This window comes from Sphaerodactylus townsendi, linkage group LG04 (genome assembly GCF_021028975.2).
Source record: "Sphaerodactylus townsendi isolate TG3544 linkage group LG04, MPM_Stown_v2.3, whole genome shotgun sequence".
Classification (NCBI taxonomy): Eukaryota; Metazoa; Chordata; class Lepidosauria; order Squamata; family Sphaerodactylidae; genus Sphaerodactylus; species Sphaerodactylus townsendi.
The window spans coordinates 130,207,871-130,232,531 of record NC_059428.1 but is presented as its reverse complement, the minus strand read 5'-3'; positions in this window follow the sequence as shown (position 1 = coordinate 130,232,531).

The window sequence follows — 24,661 nt, the reverse complement described above, 5'->3', positions numbered from 1 at the left end:
AGACATGTTGTCAGACTAACATACATCACAGGGTTGTTGTGAGGATAAAATGGAGGAGTGGAAAATGAAATCAGCCACATTGACTCCCTTGTTATTAAAGAATGAAAGAGTTAAAAAGGAAGATATGATAAAATAAAAGAACTAATGACAAAAACAAAGAGAAAGGGGAAGCTGTTTCCAAGAACTTGACAGCTCACTCACATAGCTGATTCTGGATTTTCTCAGTACTAGTGGGTCTCAAATCCAGACCCCTCCAGTCCACCTGTCAAATTCAAGATCCCCGATATTTGGGAAGACGAGAGCTAAGAAAAGCAATGTGTAGGGAGGGAGCCCTCAGAGCCTTAGCCAGATTGAAACGGCATTCCACCAGAAGCCCCCTTTGACTCCCCATTGGAGAAATGAAGCAAATGAAGCAAATAAAATAATTTCGGTCTCATAACAGGGATTGGAATTTCTGTTTGTTTTCTTCTCCCAGTTTTTTGGCGGCCATACCTGGCAGTGGTTTCTTTAACATGACTCATCCTTTCTGCATCACACCTGGTGTTTTGAGAAGCATAAAGATAGTATCATTTCTTCTGTCTTGAACTTTGGAAAATATTCTGGTAATTAAACCGTTGCTTTCAGGTATTGTGCCTTCAATCCATGGGCAGTCTTCCATTCTCAGAAGAGAAATCAAAAATTGTCTTTTCACCAAGTGCATCAACATAGTTACTATTTCAGGCCTATGTTTCCCACTTCTAACAGGGAAAGGAACATTAAAAATGGCAACACAGCTATCCTTACAATAACTGAAACAGTTGTCCTTGGCAACAGAGTGGAGGGTGGCAGTTATTGAACTCTTCATACCATGAAAATGAGGGAAAGCAAATATATTTTCCTTACAGGATGTCCCTTGAATTCAGTTTTTCTTAGCAGTCAACTGGATTGGGTTGGACTGGCCTTGTATTCCTCACTTACATGAGCTGCTTTGGTGTCTGAATGATGTGTGGATGAATCAGTCTTCCTTGGGCTACTTAGACCTGACCTGGATGGCTCAAGCTAGCATGATTTCCTCAGATCTTGGAAGCTAAGCAGGGTTTGACCCTGGTTTGCATTTGGATGGGAGACCACCAAGGAAATCCAGAATTGCTTTGCAGAGGCAGGCAGTGGCAAACGACCTCTAGATGTCTTGCCTTGAAAACCCCCACAGGGTTACTATTGCCCCTTCCGCACGGGTCAAATACAGCACAATGCAAACGGTGTAAATAACACTGGTGTTGCCCTGATCCGTTCGCATAGCCGGCCCTCCCATCAACAGCAAGCACATAGGCAGTGCGGCATTTTGTTTTTGTTGGCCACTCACTTCTGCATAGCTACGCAGGAATGCACCTATGTACCCCCACAGCCATGCTGACATACCATGACACCCCGATACAACCCTGTGTGCCTGTGTAGCTACGCAGACATGAACTATGCAAGCATGGTCGGAGCAGAAGTGCATCCTGCCCACCGTTCGCTTGGCACCAGTTGCAGAATGCCGTTTTTTTTAATCGCTAGTTTAGCAATTCAGCAATACACTGTTTTGTGGAAAATAGAACTTTAGCATGACTCATTCTTCGTTGCAGCAACGGGGGCAGTGCGAAGTGATCTCCCAAAATGGTGTTGTTACTGTCTTTAAACCGCTGTCTCTTGCCTGTGTGGAATGGGCCTATTAAGTTGGCTACAATTTGATGGCATTTTCTACCACCAGGATACTTACTTGCTTGCAAGTCTTTTATCCATCCTAAAGACTCATATGAGCTGTGCGCTTCCTGCTGTCTCTCATGATTGCCTGTTACTTGACTTTACTAATCTTGGAATCATGAAGAAAAGTAGTTTAATAGGCATTTGTTCACTGTATCATTTTAACTTCTTCCGAAAGAGGAATGAAGGAAGGAATTGCTTTACCCTGAGGGGCTGAGGGAGCAAACTACATCAGCAGAGTGTCTATTTACATAACCGTTAGCACTTGCCATTTTTCAGTATTACACGATGATATATAAAATACATATTTTTATTGCCAAGCTAATGCAAAATGATAAAGAAACAAAATGCTTCTAGAAAATCAAGCCATTAAAATCCTCCCTGGATTTTAAGTCAGTGAAGCATTTGTTTCTTTTTGCTTCATTGATTTGGGGGGAAAAAATTGCAGGAAATTCTTAATACCCCAAAGCTTTAACAGAGGTGTACTGGAGGTAAATGGGGCCTGGAGACAAATTGTCTCTGGGTGCTCCCTTCCTGGGGGCAGGTATCCACACCCTTACTACTGCCCCCTCCCAGATGGCAGCCGGCAGTCCCTTATGGCCTCCCCTTTGGGGAGGTCAGAAGAGACTGCGGTCCCCAGCCTCGGAGAACTGCTTTTATAAGTACTGAGGCTGGGGGGCAGGGCTCAGGGGGCAGGGTCATACCCCACCCCTGAAGGCATGGCCATGCCTCCCCAAGTCCCACCCCTGGCCTCAGTGCTTATAAAAGCAGCTCTCCAAGGCCGGGGATTGCAGTCCCTTCTGGCCTGCCCAAAGGGAAGGGCAGAAGGGACTGCTGGCTGCTGACTGGGAGCCCAGACAGCAGGGGGTGGGCAGAGGGGGGTAGAGGGGGCAAAGCCGGGCACCCTTTACTCTGCCCATGTCCATGTTGATGACAACATGGGTGGAGGTGCGGGTGCTCAGAGACAATGGCAGCAGGAAGTACTGCTGCCTCATTGTCTTTGAGCACTCTCGACCCCACCCATGTGTCTGGCTCCACCCCCCACTGCCATCTTACTGGTCACACGGGGGGGGGGGTGATTTTGCAAATATGCCACTGGCTTTAAACATTGGGGCACAATTGTAGTCGTTGCCGCCGCTGCCGCCGCCGCCGCCGCCGCCGTCGTCGTCGCCGCCGCCGCCGCCGTCGTCGCCGCCGTCGTCGTCCTCGTCGCCGCCGTCGCTGCCGCCGTCAGTTGCCGCTGCCAGTCGTCGTCGTGGAAGTGGTCAGTTGCCGCCGCTGTCGTCGCCGCTGTCGTCGTCGTCGTCGTCGTCGTCTTTATTTACAGTCCATGACCAAATACAATACAATTCTCCAATATAGCACAAACATCTACAACAAATCAGACAATTATATTTAAGTCCATAGATTCACATCCCATGTAGGATTTTTTAAAAAAATATGAATTAGAGAAATGTTTCAGTAGTTATCATTATCTCTTGGATATTCTGAATAATACCGACATCTCTTTAGTTTCTCTTCTGATCTCTGCAAGAAAATTATGTGAGTTTTTCAACTAAGGTTTTTCAGTTTGGATGTACTGTCCATGCACTCAGAGAAGAGAAAAACAAGTGATTTGAAGAGTAACTTAGGAGAGCACAGAATTAGGCTTGCTGACTTGCCATATTTCCTTGTCATCTATCTCTCCATGAGTCCTATGCTGTACAATCTGGAATAAAACTGCAAGACAAATTAATGTAAAACATATTTTCTTCACCACAGAACCTTCCAACGTACTGAACAACAATAAACAAGATTTATATAGCTATAACACATTGCTATAACAGTGGACAGAAAGAGATAAAGGGCTTTTCCACAAATTTGAGGAGGGAACTAAAATGTTCCTCCATGGAGTTCCACATTGTTATTACTCCAAAACTTTTTATTTCCAACCTCAAAATGTTTTAAATGAATCCCCTTTTAAAATGATTTTCTGGATGAAACATTTTGAAAACATCTTCAGTTGCTGTGCAATCTGTTGACTGTAATTTCCACACTTTGCTTTCCTGAATTTCATCCTCAATGCCATTTTCTGAGCTCACTCAGTTCCCCCTCACCTGTTTATTTTCAGCATTTCTCCGTTTGTTCTTTTATTTGTGGGGGGCAATCTTCAAAGTATGGAATCTTCAAAGCATTGAGGAATATAGAATGCATCACAAAGTTGTGAAGCACAGAAGAAGAAGAAGAAGAAAAAGAAGAAGAAGAAGAAGACGAAGAAGAAGAGGAGGAGGAGGAGGAGGAAAAGGAGGAGTTTGGATTTATACCCCACCTTTCTCTCCTGTAAGGAGACTCAAGGTGGCTTACAAGCTCTTTTCTCTTCCTCTCCCCACAACAGACACCTTGTAAGGTAGGTGGGGCTGAGAGAGTTCCAAAGAACTGTGACTAGCCCAAGGTCACCCAGCAGGAATGCGGAAACACATCTGGTTCACCAGATAAGCCTCTGCCACTCAGGTGGAGGAGTGGGCAATCAAACTCAGTTCTCCAGATTAAAATCCGCCTGCTCTTAGCCACCACACCATGATGGCATCGATTAAACAAAGAACTTTTAAGAAAAGGAAAAAAGGAAAAATCACATAATGGCAGTCAGGGTTTGGGGGGGGGGGTGAGTGTGAACAAAAATAAGATTGAAAATGTTTTACTAGTGTTTTACAAACATTTGGGGAGATTTGTGCAGAAAGGGCCAAGCAAGTGTGTTAGGGTGCAACTCTTCAAGAGCTAAAGCTCCCTTCAGCAGACCTAAAAAGAAAAGGGAATAGATCTCTGGGCACTTCTATCCTAGTGAGAAGACAGAAAGGTGTGTTGTAAAGGATGCAAAGGTACAATATATATTGTAATCACCTTGATAAGGCCAAGGGGAAATGCTGGGGGCAGAAAACTAGCGTCTATAGTTTGATAATACCCATCCAATTCTTGAGGTCACAGATCTCATCACTTCAGCTGCTAGATTGAAGTCCAGCAGCACATTAGAGACCGAGAAGGTTTTCAGGATACAAACTTTTGATAGTCAAAACTCCTTGAAAGCTTATGCCCCCCAAACCTTGTTGGTATCTAAAGTGTTACTGGACTTGAATCTGAGTGATCTACTTCCAGCCAACATAGCCATCTTCTGAAACTCACTTCCAGCCACATGTTCCTGCTCTGCTGGTCAGCAAAGATGCTGGCATTCCTTCCCAAAGGGTTTCCTGTGTCCCACTCTTGTATGTCCAACCACCGATGCCTCAGGTAGAGCACCTGCAAGAGATTATGCTGCTGGATGCACTGCTAGATCCACTTCATTTTACTAAGAGAGAGGAGGGGATGTGAAGAACGAAATGTGGTATGATGGGAAATAAGAATACATCTCTGTGACCAGATCTCACGGGAAGAAAAAGGTAGAGGCAAATGGCAAGAGGCCATCAGATCTGTAGATTAAGCTAGATCCAACCATTAAAAGAGAGGCAACTGATCTCTTTCACTTTGCTTTCCCCCTCACTTTACAGCTTACTGTTAATCACCTGGTTCTCTCATGCAGGAGCCAAAGAGGATTTTTCGTTTGTTTTTTTAAAAGCTGTTCAATACAAATTAATTTTCAATCCAACCTAATATTGAACAGAGGTTTATAAACTTCATTAGTGATTGTTATAGATTCAGGGCAGTGATCTGGTTTAAAGCAGAATACAAAAGGATTGATATGGGCAGATAACCCAGGAGGGGGTGTTTATTGCTGTTTTTGGTTTGTTTTTTGGGGGGAGTAATAGCAGAGGTGGGATCCAGCAGGTTCTCACCAGTTCCCGAGAGTGGGTTACTAATTATTTGTGTGTGCCGAGAGGGGGTTACTAATTGGGTCCACTTTTCCATCTCCACGCCCTCGCCTCCCCGAGAGGCATACTGCCTTTGAACGTGAAGGTTCCATATAGCAATGTAACTCCCTGAACTGGGTTAATCCCTTTCAGGTACTGCAATTCATTGATTCTCAACCTTTCTTACCTTTTATCTCACCAGTCTCTATCAAAGAACCTGTGTGTTTCACCATTGCTGTGTTCAGATTTGTGAGTTGGGGCATTTTTCATAATGTGATGATGATTTAGAAATGACCTGGTGCAAAAAAATTTTTTGGGGTCATGGTGGGGTGGCTGCCCATGGGGGGGGCATCCAACTCAGGTTTTGCCCAGGGCCCAGGTTTGCCTAGGTACATCTCTGCCCCCTTTGCTGAGGTGGGGCTGGCGAGGGAACCTTTTACTAACATTTTTGGATCCCACCACTGAATAATAGGGATGCCAGATTTGAGGCAGAACTGGAGATTTCCAGGAATTACATGCTACAGAGATCAATTCTCCTGAGGAAAATGGATGCTTTGGAGGGTGGCCTCTTTGGCATTGAATGGTATAGTGGTTAAGAACACCGGACTCCCTACTCCTCCACATGAGCAGTGGATGCTTTATCTGGTGAACTAGGCCTGTTTTCCTGCTCCTCCACATGAAAACTGTTGGGTGACCTTGGACTACTCACAGTTCTCTTAGAACTCAGCCCCATCTACCTCACAAAGTATCATCTGCTGTGGGGAGAGAAAGGGAAGAAGTTTGTAAGCCCTTTGAGACTCCTTACAGGAGAGAAAGGTGGGATATAAATTTAAACTTCTTCTTCATTGCTCCTCACTGAAGTCCCAGCTCTCCTCAGGCTGCACTGCACCCCCCCTCCCAAATCTCCAGAAGTTTTCCAACTGTTATCTGGCAACTCCCTGTTGGATCAGGCAACCCTACAGAGCACTGTATTGTATATTATAGATACAGAGAACCAATCCTAGAATATATTACATCCTTCCATTTCTCCCTCTATGCAGTCTGGGAATTGCAGTTAAATATCACGCATTTTGTGAACTAGAATTTCCAAATGAACTGGGCAAAGGGGGAAAAAAGTGTGTGTGTGTGTGTGTGTGTGTGTGTGTGTGCGCGCGCGTGCAGATGCTGCAAGAATTTCCTTCCTCTCTGCTGCCTCATTTCACCCATAGCTTTTCAACAAAACAACAGGTGGGTGGAGGAGGAGAGAGAGAACTCAGAGGCTGTGAAATTCTGGATATTGTCACTGATGTACCATGGTATTCTAGTCACACACACACACACATACTGGCATCTCAGATTCCAGGCATAGCAAAACAAGCTTTTTGACAGCTTATTCTCAAAAAGCTTAATTTATTTGGGTTGACCTTCCAGGAGAGTTACGGAGAACTCAGTCACCTCTAGTAAAAACTCACACTGATAGTTTCTTGTTGCAAATCCTGATGGGGTGGATCCTGTCACTCCATTGAGCTTTCTTTAATAAAATATTTGCTTTAAATATTTAAAATAGCTTTTTTCCCCCACCTCTCCTTTTGGCCCAAGTTTGAAGCCTTTCTCCCATTTAAAGTGGTCTATCGCTGGAGGAATAGTCGCAAATTGGAGGAATGCCACATGGAGCGTGGTTGGATCCAATCCAAAGTCTGGAACAGCTCCTGTGTTGGACTCCTGAAATTGTTTCAAATTGCACATATTCCTTGTATGCCTCTTGTTAGAGAATACTTTTTAATAATAGGTTTGCTGGAGTTGACAGCTATGTATCACAGAAGACCTGTTCCATTTGCTAAGCGCTGAAGGGTCTGGAGAACCCACTGTATTTCCAGATGTGAAAGAACAACAGGAGGCTCTCTAAGCCAGTGTAATTTTACACCAAACATCATTTAAGCAAAGAACACCATCTGGGACTGCAGTGGAGACAGGAAGATCTACTCAGATACACCCAATAATCTTCCGCAATACGTTGACTTGGATCATAGTTTAATTGCCTTATTTTGCAGCTTAATCTGCATAATAAAAATTCTCCCCTTAAATGACAGAAAGTAATTCATCTCTTGAGGTGCACCATTTTTTTTATTTTTTTTTAAAAAAAAATCTGGTTAGTTTGAAACATCACTTTGTGTTATAACCGGCATAATTTTAAATTGCTCCAATAAAAATTCTAAATTGCCATAGTCACAAAAAACATCTGACAAAGTCATATAAGTAAAATGGCAGCTTCATTCATGCACATAGAAAGCATATTTACTACTTAAAATTAAAATTATACTGCATAAATACTCCATAAAAGTGACTCACATTATGGCATCAAACCTATAATATAAAAGCTACTGTGTGGCTCAGGGTTGTCAATCCCCAATGGAGCTCTCATGGAATCACAACCGATCTCTTAGTGACAAATATTTCCCTCAGAGAAAATGGCTGCTTTGGAAGTTGGACTCTATGGCATTACACTCTGCTGAGGTCCATCTCCTCTGCAAGCATCCTCCTTAGATTGCTCCCCCAAATCTCCAGGAATTTCCTAACGCAGAGTTGGTAACTGTAGGCCTAGTTCTGTTTGTTATGTTCTAATATGGTCAAGGATACATAAGTCACCATAGGATGGGGAGGTGATCTGGCGGTGACATCTGTCCCCTCATTGATCATCAGGGTTGATTCCGCTGATCTGGCTGGCTTGGTGGGTGTCCCCTGCCTCCATCACTGCTCCATTGGTGTTCCTCCAGGAGCTGCACACTTGGTGGAAGAGGACAACCATCCCAGGTAGAAGGAGTACTGAGGACACTCTAAGCCAGGGTTCCTCAACTCTTTTTTGACCCTGTGGGTACATTTGGAATTGTGGTACAGGGTGGTGGGCACAATCACAAAATGGCTGCCACAGGAGGCAGAACCACACATGCCCAAAGTGGAAACCCAAATGCAAGGGAAAAGAATGGTGCCTACAGACACTGTACTGGGGACCCCAACTCTAAGTGCAAAAGAAATTAAGGTATTTTTCCACAGCTTTTATATATATGGCATCATGCCATGCTGCTATATTATGATGTCATTATATTGATATTATGAAATGTTATTATCTTGATCATGATCTGATTATTGATGTTCTGATCTTTGAAATATTTTTATTGTTGTTGTTGTTGTTGCTGCTGCTGCTTGATATTATGATTATTGCTGTTGTGATGTTATCAAAGTTGTAGCATGTTGCTGCACACTGCCCTGAGCCTTTTGGGGAGGGTGGTAGATAAATTAAATTACCAGTACAATACCAATATCATGGGTCAGATGAGAAAGGATGACTATTTGTGGGTCTCTATCAATGTTATTTTGTACATTCCCTATTCCTCGCATGAATTAGTCTGTGATGGCGTCACTGAAAGTTTTTGTTTTGCATCAAGGAGAACTGAGAAAGGAGAGGACATAGCTGGAACTTGGAGCTGGGTATCCTTCTATCCCCACCAATTAAATTGGCACCAATTCGCTCATTTTTGCTGCAACCATCTTATTATCTGACATGTGTAGAACCCTTCTGTCCCAGAGGCATATCCATGCAGTGCTACTGTAAGCTGAATGGTTTGCAGCGTTGCGCTCACATGGTGAGAACTGTATCCTAAACGCTCATTTACTTGCATGTCAAGTCTTGGGTCCAGAGCATCAATTTCTGGAATGCTTTTCATTGTGATATGAGCAGTAGCATCAGTCACTGCAGCGATACGTTAAGTCACTGCAAGAACAAGCTGAATAAGCAAACATGTGCCTGACCCTAGAAGCCTAAAGCTATGCATACTGAAAAAGGAAAATGTCTGATGAGGCATGCTGATTTGAATCACAAAAGGATCACTTTGCATTTACTTATTTTAGCGAAATAAGTTCCACGCTTTAGTTCATTTTTAAACACATGTAGGAAGTAACTCTGATTTGCATTAACAGAATTTTGAGGAGTGTATTGCATTCTGGGTATTGGAATAGAGTGCTTAAAATTGATGGTGCCAGTGTGGTTCTTAATCACTTTCAGTTTGGTTAAGGACCAGATGGCGGGGGTGGGGTGATGCTGGACTCTCATTGGCTGGTAGGCTAGTGGGTTACCCTGACTTATATGTACTCTGAATAAGGGTCAGCACATTTTTTTAAAAAAATTAGTACATTTCAGGTTCAGGTTTTAAAAACCTGGCAATTTTCAAATAAAGCTGCTGAATACTCCAGTTCAGCATTCAGTTGAAAGTCTCCTCTCCCCACCACTTTTCCCAGGTCCACTTGGATCAGTGGACCTGGGGAAAGTGTTTGGCCTTTGCAGCATCAGGGCAGTTCAAATACTGGGGGGCGGGGATGGTAAAGGGTGGATGGTAAAGGGATACAGCTTTTTCAGGTTTCTTTTTTTTTGGTGGTGGTGGTGGTGGTGGTGATTTGATTTTACCACCACCCCTAACTCAGAGCACACCAGGGGAGTGAAAGTCCATCCTCTATGTCTTACCTGGCATGGTCTGATCCCAGACGTGGGTTACTAATTATTTGTGTGTGCTGAGAGGGGGTTACTAACTGGGTCTGCTTTTCCGTTAGAAATTCCATTAGGTCCAAAAATCATAAAGTCCTGTTGTTTCCTATGTGGCTGGTTAGCGAAGATAGAAAACGGGATAATTCTCCCTGTTGGGCTGTTTTAAAAACATGTTTTAGAAATATGGTAAAGTTCCTTGTTTAAGGAAAGTATCCTTCTTTTGATTTCTAGAAACAAAATTAAGTATTTGAAAGTATTAAGTATTTGACAGGCAATCAATTAGAGGAGAAGTAGTTGTTTCTGTTGGCAGTAGATGATAGGACTTGCTATAATGAGTTTAAACTATGGACAGAAAGATACCAGCTGGAAATTTTTTTTAACAGTAAGAGGTTTTTTTATAGTAACAGAGAAATTATTAATGCCCCACCCCCGGAATGCCTGGCCATGCCCCCGTCATGCCCCACCCAGTCCCATTGGCGCTACGCCACTGTTTGAATCCCACCACCATGGGAACCTGTTACTAAAATTTTTGGCTCCCACCACTGTGACTGATCCCCAGTTCACATAATAATACATCCTTAATGAAGCCACTTAAGTTAAGCAATTAGAATCTGGGATTCAGGTTACTATCCTATAAGTGGGGCATGGAGTATGCCTGGAGGTACACTCAAACTACAGACTGTAGAGACCAGGGTTTCCTGGGGAAAATATTACCTTTATAGGGAAAACTCTATGCATCACACACTGGCAAGGTTGTCAGGCACCACTGGTTGGGGGAGGGGGAATAGGGTTGCTGGATCCAGATTGGAAAACTTTTGGAGATTTGGGACTTGGGGAGGACAGGGACCTCATTGGGGTACAATGCCATAGATCCCTCCCTCCAAAGCATCCTTTTTCTTCAGGGGAACGGATATCTGCAGTTTGGAAATGAGCTGCAATTCTCAGAGATCCTCAGACCTCAGTTGGAGGCTGACCTCCTCACCTCTGGCTGAGCACCCTCCCCAGACTTCACCCTCTTCAGGCAACACCATCAAATCTCCAGGAATTTCCCAGGCTGGAGTTAGCAACCCGACTGTGTCTTTTGGGAATATATAGATAAGAGTGAAACTACATCCAATCTTCCTGTGACAGAGCTATTTCCACATCTTGTTGAGCTTGTAGGCGATTTTTTAACGTTACTTTGGTTGATGATCTTCCTCGCTGAGACACATACTGTTAACATTTTATCACATGAAGCAGTGACTTGTCCAGAGCAACTATAGAAGCCTTTACAGCTGAGTGGGGATTTCAGTGACAATTTTCCATGTCCATTGGACAGCCTAACGCCACATGCATTCACAAAATAATGTGCACCAGCCATTAATTTAACCCATATAAAAACACCCTCAGGGGCACGGCTATGCTGCAAACCCACGGTGAAGTTATTCCAGTTTAACTATCCTCCAAGAATCCTGGAAATTGGTGAGGTTGCTGATAATCATTAAAGGTCCCGAGCTCCATCACTGAATTACATTTCCCAAAGTTCCCTGTTGTTACTATTATTAAAGCAATTTAAACCTGCAGTGTAGGTTTGCAGTGTTCCATTGGTTTTTTGGCCTAGTTTTCTCTGAGATGGTAAACATGACTGTGCTACACTACTTTATAGTGTAGGTAGGGGGCTTACATTCGAAATGGACTCTAAATATAAAAGAGAAGTTTTGTCATAGGGAATCTGTGATCAGATCTCTTGACAGTTAACTTTTTGCTTCACCATTTAAATGAAAAGGGGCTGTTAATCTGACTGGGAATAGGTGTGCTTAATGCTCTTCCCTCTCATAATATTCTCGTAGGGCTGTCAGCTGTTTGTCTTGTCTGACAAATGGCAGGAGGATTGGATGGACCATAGGGCAGGCGCGTGGCTGCAATGGGAACATCCGGGCCAGCTTGTTCCCAGGAGCCGCCATTGCAGTCATGTGGGGAGGCGGGGCCTGGGGTGTGTTGGGGCAGGGTGGGGCATGTTGGGGGTGTTTGGGGGTGGGGCTTGGCATTTTGGGGGCGGGGTTCATGTACCTGGCGCAGTTCCCCCTCCTTTTGTCACTGCAGTAGGTATACCAAATCCAGACTGGAAAATTTCTGGAGATTTTGGGAATGCAGCCTGGGGAAGGGAATGACCTCAGCAAGGTATAATGTCATAGAGTCCACCCTCCAAAGTAGTCATTTTCTCCAGAGGAACTGATCTCTTTTGTTTGGAGTTCAGTGGCATGTCTGGGAGATCTTCAGGCCCCATCTGGAAGAGGGCAAGTCTAGTCAGAGTAAAAATGAAGGAATGATGTGTGATACCACAGCGTTCTTGCTGGGAAGATGCAGAGGCAGAAGCAGAAGAAGTTGCTATATCATGCAGTTTTGTAGGATTTTCCTAAAACGTTATAGTAGAAACCATAGAATTTGGAGTGGTGAATCCTAGAGTGTTAAACACTATAAGTAGGTGTTAAGCATACTGAATAGCAATTAACAATAAACAAAAAAACAAAAAAAAACATCACCAGTGTCACAGCAGGATGGGTGGGATGCTAGTGTGTCACATGACACTCCCTTTTCCCCTCCCCACACAATTGTTTTCTTCTCATCACTCCACTGAGTACTGGCAGGAATGGGGTAGCCACAATTTGCATTGGAAAAACAGCAACCCTGTTATCCAGATATAAATTCCACCCTTCCCAGCGGCTGTTGCCCTGCCAGGGGAACAAATTGCTTCTCTAAGTGGAAATCTCTGCATTTTGAGGCCCAAATGAAAACCTCCCTTCTCGTGTCTGTTTTGGCTGTTGCTAGGAGAGCTGGACTTCTTTGGTACTCAGCATGAGTCTTTTCAAAAGATATTTCCTTGACATAAAAGAACAGGTGAGGCTGATTAAATGAACTTCTTTGCCTAGAAATTCAGTAATTCTGAATGAATTGGTGTCTCGCTGAATTATATCCCATGATTGCTTTTCATCTGCTAGTATGTTTGTAGTTGTGCCTTTGGTATCCAAGAAATCCTGTTGCACTTCAAATTGCTATTCATTTTAATTCCACCAGGCGGTAAAAATGCTCAAGTAATTAATTATGCCATTAACTTTGAACTAATTGCTGTGATTTTTCTCCAGTCATAATTCTATCTTCATTTTCTTCTCTGACCTTCTCTGAACTGATCTTCCAGAGAAACCATATACAAGGCAAATGTTGTAAAATAAAATTGTTGGGAGAAACTAAAACTCGTTTTCTCCAAAATATCAGCAGAGTTTATTGATGAGGTATTCAAGCATCATACTTGGCAAAGCCAGTTCTAATGAAGCTGGCATCTGAGATCCCGTATGTTCCCCAAAGTTCCCCCCTCCCAATTTCCCAGAGGCAGCCTCTGGAACCAAGACTGCCCCAAGGTCCTGCAATAGATAGCAGAGGAACCAACAAGATAACAGTTGTAACTCTTTTCTCATGGGACAGGTGAAGTAGGGGAGACCTACTTCACTACAAAGCATGCAAAGCCATAAAGCATGGATCAAGGAAAGAATGCACAGATGGCAGTGGCTACATGTAACAGGCACTGAATGGTCACATATAGTGGGTTACATGAATTCAAGAATGCACCTCTTTCATGCAGAAAAGCATCCTCCTGACAGCGTGTTGCACCTTCTTAACTATGCAGGTGCAACCAATCTTATTGTGGGACTATTGATATGGTTGTGGGAGTTCACTTCTGCATGTCTGCGTAACTACACTTGTATTGCAGGAATTTTTTTTTTAAAAAAAAGAGAAGCATATCCATTCAAAGATGCAAAAGAAACCCGGATTGTTTCCATGGGCTCCAATCACTGCCTGCAGTATACACATGTGAACGGGAAATAGATTCCATTACGACAGTGGTTCTCAACCTTCCTAATGCCATGACTTTTTAATACAGTTCCTCATGTTGTGGTGACTCCCAACCCTAACATTTATCCATTTTACAGATGGAGAACACTGAAGCAGAGAGTCTGAGGCGACCCCTGTGAAAGGGTTGTTCGACCCCCAAAGGGGTCCTGACCCTCAGGTTGAGAACCATTGCTTTATAACTAATGTTACCTGTTGTACATTTGCTGTGTGGAATCGACCTTAGTAACTTACTTTATAGAGAAGGGACATAATTTCATGCATTTTAAATTTTGTGACTGAGATTCCACATCATCATCTATGTAATTGGTATGATTTTGAAATTTTGCAGTTACACAAAGAAGCCTGAACGGAGTTTTAGATGAGGTGCTGAATTTCTGGGGAGACTTAAATTTCAGTCTGTTATGCAGGAGAAGGTATCCGGTACTTCTCTTCTGTGATCTTAAACGTTATTGCACCTTTAAGGACGCAATAATGCATCCTAAAGGCACCTTTAAGAGGCTAATTTGGAAAGCAATTTCCTGGGCATAGGGAGATATCTGTCTGCCAGAAAATAGAACACTATAGTAGTGATCTTCAAGGCTATTGTACATGGGAAAAGGTGTCTTTCTTTCAATCAAACAGCTGTTATCATCCTTATTTTGAAGTTTTGATTAACTGTAGCTTTTTCTCCTCTATACTTACATAGGTTCCTTCTGGACAGGTCTGTAGGGCAGATCTGATATGAAAAGAGTGTTCTTGGAAAATCTTCATTTGCTTTGCAGCCATTTCATTTGCTTTGCAAGATACCAAACAGAAGGGGAACAAGGACAGAAATAATAAAACACACACAAATGCCAACACATAAAAAAATTAGCAATAGCAAGTTAGCAGAATCTGGATTTCTTAGGCCCCTTCCACACACGCAAAATAATGCATTTTTAAACCACTTTCACAACTGTTTGCAAGTGAATTCTGCCATTCCGCACAGCTTCAAAGAGAACTGAAAGCAGTTTGAAAGTGCATTATTCTGCATGTGTGGAATGAGCCTTAGATTTAAGACTTTTTGATGATTTTGAAGTGTGGGTGATTAAGGTGATTATTTGACATCATAAATGGGTAGAGTTGCCAACCTTCAGATGAGAACTGGAAATCTCTTTCAGTTACATTTGATCTTCAGGCTCCAGAGATCAGTCACCTTGGAGAAAATGGTGGGCTATTTGGCATCACACCATGCTGAGGTCCCTTCCAACCCCACCTCCCAAAGCTCTACCCACCCCCCACCCCAATCCATGAATTTCCTAACCAGGTTGAGAACTCAATACAGTGGAACAAAGGAGACTCAGAAAAGAGCATACGAAGAGATATTTTTCGCTCACCCTTTTCTCCACCCCCCTCTTTTCAGAGTTTTTTTCTTTGGGCAAAAGTATGCAGCAGAATCACAAATGAGGCATTTTAAGAGAGAACCAGTGAGGTTCATCCCATATCTTCAAATATATTAGCTTCTTTACAATGGATAGCTTTAGGGCCATGAGAGGTAATTTCTCCTTCTCTTTGATCCATGACATATTGGCTCTTCCTACTATTGGCTACATGCCGATTTATTTTCTTTATTTAAGGTTTAGATTGCATCAGGTTCCAAGAGTATTTCTGAATAAGTATATGGTAATTAGGTATGTTTGAACATCTGCCAGTAATTACGGTTGCCTGGCCCAGCCTAGTAACCACAGGGAAATGGGGTTAGGGGGAGTGTTTTTTTTTTTAAAAAAAATTATTTATATCAGAAATATTCAAATATGTTGCAATACAAAAAAAACATTTTTCAGTGGCTGCTAGTGATGACATGGTGTTAGTGATGACATGGCCAACCCAGAAGTGATGTCCCACCCCTCTAAAAATGGCTGGAAACTGTGGTTTCCTGTGGAAACGAAGATGCATTGCATGATTTCTGCATTTCCTCTGAATGGACACCATTCAAGACATTTTTGATCTCTTTCTGTTTCTTCTAAAGCATTTTTCAATAGAAACATTGGGAATGTTTCCAAGAATGTTTTCTATTTAAGTGTAAATAACATTGGCAACAACTAATCTGCTGGAAAACAAGACTCCTGTGGGCAGAATGGCTATCTACAATATTGCAATCACAAGCTCTGCTCAAGACCTCAGTTTGATCCTGACAGAAGTAAGTTTCAGGTAGCCGGCTCAAGGTTTAGTCAGCCTTCCATCCTTGCAAGGTTGGTAAAATAAGTACCCGGCTTTCTGGGGGTAAAGTGTAGGCAGCTGGGGAAGACAATGCAAACGTAGTCTGCCTGGTAAATGTCATGATGTGATTTCACCCGATGGGTCCATTAATATGCTGACAATGTGTTTAATGATAATATATGATCAGCGTTTTCGGCGGTTGGTCTTGGTGGAGTTGCCAACCAAGTCCTTCAAGTAAGATAGTCCTTCAACTTTCCTTCTCTTCCCGCCAAAGTGGACTCAAAGCGGTTAACAATATAGGTAACATATAATTATAAAAATCATAAAGTACAATGATAAAACTCATATAAAGATGGCACTAAAACAAATCAGGATAGGCTCCCAAATTTAAAGATGGAAAAGGGGGATTGGCAAGAGGGAGGGAGGCCAGCCAGCTAGACATCTGAACTCCATTGCTGTCCTCAATTATAGGCCAGATGGAATAGCTCTGTCATACAGGCCCTGTGGAATTGTGATAGCTCCCACAGGGCCATGGTCTCATTCAACAGAGCATTCCACAATGCTGGGACCAGGTCCAAGAAAGCCCTAACACTAGTTGAGAACAGCCAGATGCTTCCTGGGCCAAGGAACTCCAGCAAGTTGTCACTGACATAGTTGGCAAAAACTCTTGGGGGAGAAATTGAGAGAGGCAGTCCCACAGATATGCTAGTCCCAGACTATTAGGTACGTTAAATGTGAAAACTAGGACCTTAAAATGGATCTAGTACTCCACCTGGAGCCAATGCAGCTCATAAAGCACTCGTCACATTACGTGGCCTCCACAGTGCTCCAGTAAGGACTTGTGCAACCACATTTTGGACCAGCTGGAGCTTCCAGATCAGGATCAAGGGAAGCCCTCCATAGAGCAAATTACACTAATCAGTTCTGGAGATGATTGTTGTGGATCACTGCAGTCAAGTCAGAGTGGGACTGATAAGGCACCAGTTGCCTGACTGGGCAAAGATGGAAAAACACCATCTGAGCCACATTTGTGACCTGGAGCTCCATTGAAAGGAAGGCATCCAGAATCACAACCAGACTCTTGACTGATGGCTTAGGGATTAATTGCACACCATCAGGAGTTGGGAGCTGAGTCTCAGACTGTCCCCAGCTCAGCCACAGGACATCCATCTTCATTGGAGTTGGCTTCAGCCAGCTGTGTTTCATCCAGCTTACCACAGCCTCCTGGAATACTGGAATGCTGATAACAACTGGAATACTGATAACAACTGGAATACTGATAACAACCCAGTCCAAAACTCCATATCAGATGGCTAGAGGGCACATATAAATGTTCAATAGCATTGGGGAAAAGATTGCTCCATGAGGGACTGTGCACACCAATGAGTGACATGAAGAGGTCCTCTCTTCAATGCCACCCTCTATCCCCAACCTTGGATGAAGGAAACCAGCCACTGCAACAATGTAACCTCTTATTCCATGTTCCCAAGTATTCCCACTAAAAACTTTCCACTTCCTGTCTCTCAGGCAGGAAACCCCTGGTCCCGTATTACTTCTGCCTCACACAGGGAGAGCAGCCGAGATTCAACTTCAGCAGCACCTATTCTTTCTCCCTACCTTTGTTGCTAATCCTTTTCTTCTTCAGTCCTTGTTGTGAATAGCCAGAAAGATCTTCCCCTCAGCCCTTATCTATTGCCCCTCCATTCTTTGCACACTTTCTATCCTCTCTGCCACATGGACTGTAAGAGAGCAATTACAGCTCATCCGGATGCCTCTCCCTTCCCCCTATCCCCAATCTCACGCAAGGCACTCCAACATTCTCCATCATACACATGCTTGTTGATGCACCCAGGTCTGAGGAGAGATGGGTCAACCACTATGGAGAGAAATTCAGATAGTGGCTCACTAAGGCATCTCAAAAGTCTTCCTCATCAGGTACCTACCTAGATCATTTTCCAGGAAATGTTATTCCCTTTTCCCAATTAGATAATGGGAGGGAAGAAGGTGAATTCTCCCCAGAGGTTAAACCAACCACAGAAGAGAAGCTTGTTAGATTATTTAATGGAGATGATGAACAATCTCTTTTACCTAAGGCCATTATGGCTTAGGATCTTTGTAAGGTCACTGACCTGGGCTAGGAGCCCAAAAGGGGCAGATCCAAGCCAAAAAGGGCTAAATTATTATTTCTGAGGTTACCATCCCCAGATGAAGCAGATCCCTTTCCCAAGTACTTTGAAAGACTGGGCAGAATGGGAAATATCCCCGGTGAACCAGCAGTTTCCTAGTGTTTTTTAAAAAATGATGTTTCCTAGCACCACATGCTACAGAAATGTTGCAGGTATCTGTAATGCACACTTCCATTACAGCCTTGTAATCCACAGACCTCCTTTTAGAAGGTGACGTGGATTCCATAAAGGACACCTAAGACAAAAAAGTTGATTTTGCCTCTCACAAATCTCAGGAAGCATTGGCCCTAGCCTTCGTCATTTTAACTGTCCTCATCCCATTTCCCCATTCTAATTCCAGCTTCCTCTCATTGCCTTTATTCAATACTATCGGAAATATCTTCCTTCCTTTCTGCCGCCATGGTTCTGGACTACACTATCTTCCTTGTTTTGATTATTCATTTTCTCGGTCTGACTCGAAGGCACTCTTTGTGTGGCATTCCTGCGTTTTTAAGGTGGGGACATGGAACTATAATTTGGGTATTAGTTTCCATGTCGGCTGCTCTAATGGTTCCCTAGGTGACAGTAAGTCTGAATTTTCAATCAGTTCTCTGGCATGGGGCTTCAAAATTTGTTTTGATGATTGTTTAGCACAGGCCTAATAAGAGCAGTCAAGCTTGTAATGGAAAAAAAAGTTTATTGAGCAGGCAAGTCTCAAGAGTTGGAAGAGCTTTTTTAGGCCTTTGATTAGGCCTCACCAGGTTGGGAAGTGTTCACTCCAGCTTTGCCTAGGAATATGGGAATTCTACCTCGGGTCCTTTAAGCATCCCTTCCAGAACACAGATCTTCCCAATACTGGCTGTTGTTCTATTGATTTGGACCTCAGTCATGCACACTTGAAGCCGTAAACTTAGTTGCCAGAGAGTGAGTGCAAACTAAATCAATAGAAAGAACTCCAGAAGCTAGCCTAGGAGTTCCCAACTTTTTCGAGCCCATGGGTGCTTTTGGAATTCTGACACAGTGTGGTGGATACAGCCAAACAAAATGGCGGCTACAGGAGGCAGCCACACAATGATCGCTGCAGCTTTCCTTCAGTCACACAGTGAAGATCCCTGTGCCATGATGGTAACTGCTACATTTAAAAGCAACATTTTAAAAAAATCTGCATAACCAATCAGAAGCCTTGCTGAGCAGAATCCCCACCTGGCTTGCCCACTTTCTAAAAATACTCTGTGAACACCAAAAAGGTTTTCACAGATGTCAAGGCACCTTGTTGGTAACCCCTGACTATGCATCCCATAATTTTCCGGCTAGCTAACTCTTTCCTAACATGTCTCTACAATGGGCAGTTCTATTGTTGCATCTGTTCCATTAGATGTCGTTGCTAGCAGCTCATAGCAGACATTCCATGGGAATGTTTTGTTGCAAAAGCAGATGTATCCATAATTTAGCCTGCATTCAAAAAGATGCCCAGGAGACATTATGATGAGCATGTGTTGGCAGCATTCCAAGCTGGGTAGAGGCTGAGGCTTCTTTTTAAACAAATAGAGATGTTTGTGACTAGTTGTTCACAGCTGTAGCTACTGTTGGAGCAATGCTAAGCAGGTTTACTTAGAAGTAACTCCTACTGTATTTAGGAATTTCCTCCATTATTTAACAAATGTAACATACCGTTGATAATCGAGGCCCTTTCCTCACAAATCTTTTAAAACTTTTTGAGTGAGGAAATAAAACATTTCCTTTACTGAATTTTGCATTGTTTTTCTCTCCTTTGATTCCCAAATCATTTTATTTGCAGCCCAAAAATGTTTCAAACGATGGTTCTTTTAAAACAATTCTTATGTCGAAACATTTCCAGAAGGTCTTCAGTTGACTGTTCTTTTTCTTTAAGAAGTTCTCCACGCCTCTGTGCTGACTTCCCCAGACTTCCTCTTTGCATCATTTTCTGAGTTCATTCCGTCCCCCTCGCCTGTTTATTTGCAGCATTTCTATTTCTATTTCTTTTAATTTTGCGGGGGAATCTTCAAAGCATTGAGTATACAAGTAGAGAATCACAGCATGAGGTCTTTGAAGCATTGACACATTGATTCAATACAGAACTCAAAAAAGGGAAAAATCATGTAATGGCTACCATGAATCGTTTCAGGAGGGTGAGTGCGGACATACATCCTTGTAAAGGGGGGACTGAAAACATTTTAGAAAAGTTTTAGGGGATTCATGCAGAAAGGGTCAGAGTGTCACTGAACAGCCATATATAGCAAAATTAATGGAGAGCTTTCCAAATTTTTCCAAACATGTTTATAGTTCCCCACAAATAGTTTCCAGTGGTGAACAATGAAGCTGGTATCCATGTTGTAGTTGTTGTTAGTCTATCAGTTAAATAGGCAAACTTCAGCCCAGATCAGTATACATATCTTAACATTAGCACCGTCCTTCCACAAACCTATAAGATCTCCTTGCAGTGGTGAATGTAGCAAGCAAGCTCTCTTCTTTGGCCGACAGGTACAATTAAACCCCTGGATGTTGTCTTCCCTGTTATGCTACTTTCCTTGTCAACCTGTCCCATGCTGGTGCTATGGCTCAGTGGACTGAGCATGTGCTTTGCATCCAGAAGGTCCCAAGGTCCAATGAAAATAGATAGTGGATTCTGGTACTGGGAAGTGCATTTCTTTGCTCAGGGTCCTGCTGCCAGTAAGAGATGACAATTGTGACTATATGCTTAGGTGGTATAAGATACTGTCACAATTCTTCTGCAGCTTCCATGTTCTACAACTGTCAGGACTGCAACTCCCAACATGCACCGGTTCCCACTTTCCCCCCAAAAGTACGGGAAAACGAACTGAGAAGCTGCATTCCACCAGAACTTCAGAACCAATGGGCGACCAGGAGCTGGGAGGAGGGGAAAAGCTGATTGGCTGCTGTCTGTTTTTGTAAATAGTTTAAATACTGGAACTGAGGACAAGAACCCTGTACCTAGGACAACATATATCAATAAAGTTCTTCTTTTTTAAGCTGCTTTGTTTGAGTGTGTTTAGCCTTACAATAACACAGTACAGGAACCAGAGCAAAAGTCCTTTAAAATTGCAGTGGATTGTAAAAATAAATAAATAAAAGCAATCGGTGCAATGGTCCTGTTACAATTGAAGACACACTCCTGAAGAAACATTCTATCTGCAACAATATGTATACACACAAAGTCTTGCAAGTTCTCAGAAAAGTGGCCAGGAAGAGTGATATTTGAGTATGTGCTGGCTGGCTATTCGAGAGGAGGGGAAAAATGGCTGCTTTGGCAGCTGATATGCAGATCTGTCTAGATCAGCGTTTCCCAAATGGTGGGTTGTGACCTAGCATTGGATCATGAAAGCAAAATGCTGGGTCACCTAATGTCCAAGGCTGGGGCCGACCACCCCATCCTTGTTTGAAGGAGCAGGACCAGCCGGGATGATACAGCAGCTTTGGGGCTCCTCCCCGGCCAGCTGACCACCCAGAAAAGGGGATAGAGCCACAGCTCGCATCAGTCTCTGGTACTATGAGGGAGGTGGGGCGAAAGTGGCACCTTGGGGAGCCTCCCTGATGCTGCCGCATGCAGATGAGGCCCAGTGCAGGGCTTGGTTCACCCCTGCTGAGCCAGCATGGGCAGATGCGTGGCGGGGTGACATTCAATTTTGTTTTATTTTACTAATAAATAGGCCATAAATTTTTAGTGGGTCATGGAGGAGAGGTATTAAAATAACCAATTGAAGACACACTCCTGAAGAAAAAAGTTTGGGAAATGCTGGTCTTGAACAGTGGTTCTCAATCTGTGGGTCGCGACCCCTTTGGGTGTCGAACGACCCTTTCACAGGGGTCACCTAAGACTCTCTGCATCAGTGTCTCCATCTGTAAAATGGATAAATGTTAGGGTTGGGGGTTACCACAACATGAGGAACTGTATTAAGGGGTCACGGCATTAGGAAGGTTGAGAACCACTGGTCCAGAAGAAGCCATAGCCAGTAACTTCTTCAGGACGTGAAGTTTTTCCTGGTTGGCTTGTGGTGGGAGTAGTAAACTAAAAGGCAGATTGTAATACATACCACCTCACCAGTTACTTCCTGATCGAGCGCTGCTTGCTTTCTGAGTTTTGATTAGGTGCTACCACTGCAACCTGAAGTATTTCTAAAGGACATTCCTATTTTATCATGTTCACCCACACCTGCTTTTTTGATTATAGGGAACTGCTGGCAGCCGAAAGGCACAACCTCATAAACCATATTGAATGTCTGCATTACGCTCTCACACTGCTTGATTATAGTGAATATGCGAAGAATAAAAGTTAACATACTGTGAGGGTTATTTATTGCTGTAAATTTAAAGAAGGGCACACAAAGAGCGGGATTTTCTTTCTTCCTTTTTTTTTGAAGAAAAGAAACCTGTGATAAAAAATCATGGCATCATTAACATCAGCAAATCATATTTCCTGGAAGCCGGGATATTTGGAGAGTCGAAACGATCTCTTGATTAAGAGGTTTCTGGAGCCATACAATTTCTTCCGTGGCAAGGCTAATAAAAGAGCCAAGGATAAGTAGAGGCAGGTGAAATGAGCAGTCAGTTAATTCTCATTTGATCTGATAGTGAGAGTTATAGAAATTAGGCATTTTTGAAACATGCCTTAAAGAGGCAGAGAACATTTTTTGGGGAGGGGGGCGTTGGGTTTGCCATATCTTGCTGATGTAGTAGAAACTGAGGCAAAGACATGTTTCCCCCTGCTTCACTCTCCAGTCCTGGCATTGTTCCTCATCCTCCTCTTCTGTGTCAAGCAGGACTCTAGGTGTGTCACACAGCTGCTGAGGGAAAGAGGTGCATAACAAGAATGGGAAGTTGCTGCAAGTGCTATATTGGGAAATACGTCTGGCATAACAGGTGGCAATTTGAGGGCCAGCCAATACCTCAAAGCGATGCGAACACAAGTGAAAGATCAGGATATTTATAGCCAAAAGCATGGCTTTTTCTGAGGCAGTACTCACTACTGGCACCTTGGCGAGGAATGGGGCTCTCCCAAGTTCCTGGGTGGGGGAATTGGTGGGAATCAGGGCAGCCTCATACATGACTATAGTCTGTCTCAGAAAAAGAAGGTGTTAGTAAGGTATATATTCTTCCACCACATAACAAGATGGACCTTCTTTGTTGTAAAATGCTTTGCTTGGGTCCTAGTGCATAACTAGCCCTGATCCCCTCCTCTGTCTGAAAGTCTGATAGTAAAAATACAGTTTGGCATTCAGCCATTCAGTGAACTTTAAATGCTCTTGAATCTGATATGTATTGATATGTATTGATGTAATGCTGCTGTTCCTGTCGTTGGTAAATTGTTAGGCCTGGGGTGTTTAAGTCGCCATCTGAAATGTCATTCTTATTACTTAGTTTCTATGTATTTTACTAGCATTTACTTGTTACAATGTATATTGTTTATTATGTTGTTAGCCAACCTGAGCCCATTGGGGATAGGGCGGGGTGTAAGTTGAATTACAAATTACAATCAAAGTACTATGTTTAATAATGTACAAAATTATGGTTTTGATCAAGGCAGCACATGAAAATGGATGATAACTGTCATATTCATTTGGGACTGCATTCCAATGTGGAAGCATAACATTTCCCAACCGCTGCAGCTCAACTGATCGTATTAACATTTTTTTCTGCAACAAACTATACCAGCCCCACCCCACCCGCACCTTCTACAAAAGCATCAGCCAAATGTATTAGTGAGCATTAATAAGGGACTGGTTCATACATGCAAGTGTTAACCATACTAAGGGACTGGTTCATACATGCAAGTGTTAACCATAAAAACCATACCATACTCATATATGAATGAGTCACCACATATCAAAACATATTGACCACCCAACTTCTTATCCTGTCAAACACAATAGATTTTTCCAAAGGAATCAAGTATTGATTAGTTCAATGATAATCAAGTATTGGCTAGTCCAGTGAAGATCACCTGATCTATGTATAAACTGAGGCCCTTTTTGCACGGGCCAATAAACCCAGGACAACAATGGGTTAAGCCTAGTGTGTGGGTGTATGGGGAATTTCACACGGTACCCGCCCCTACACCAGCAAGAAAAAAAGACGCACCTTTGCATGAAGTCCCAGCCAAAGCACTGGCTGTCCATGGGACAGCTGTGCGAATGGGTCAGGGTGCGGGTAAGTTCATGTAACCTGCCTTTCTCGCACTTTTATTGACCTGTGCAGAAAAGGCCTGAGGTAAGTTCAAGGATAAGAAAGTTCATAGCTATGAGGTAGTATCATCCTGAGTTTCTCTTACATTGAAACAAGTGCAAAGAAACTTAGAAAGTTTCCTTAAAAATATTTTTTTCAATTGATTAAAAGAA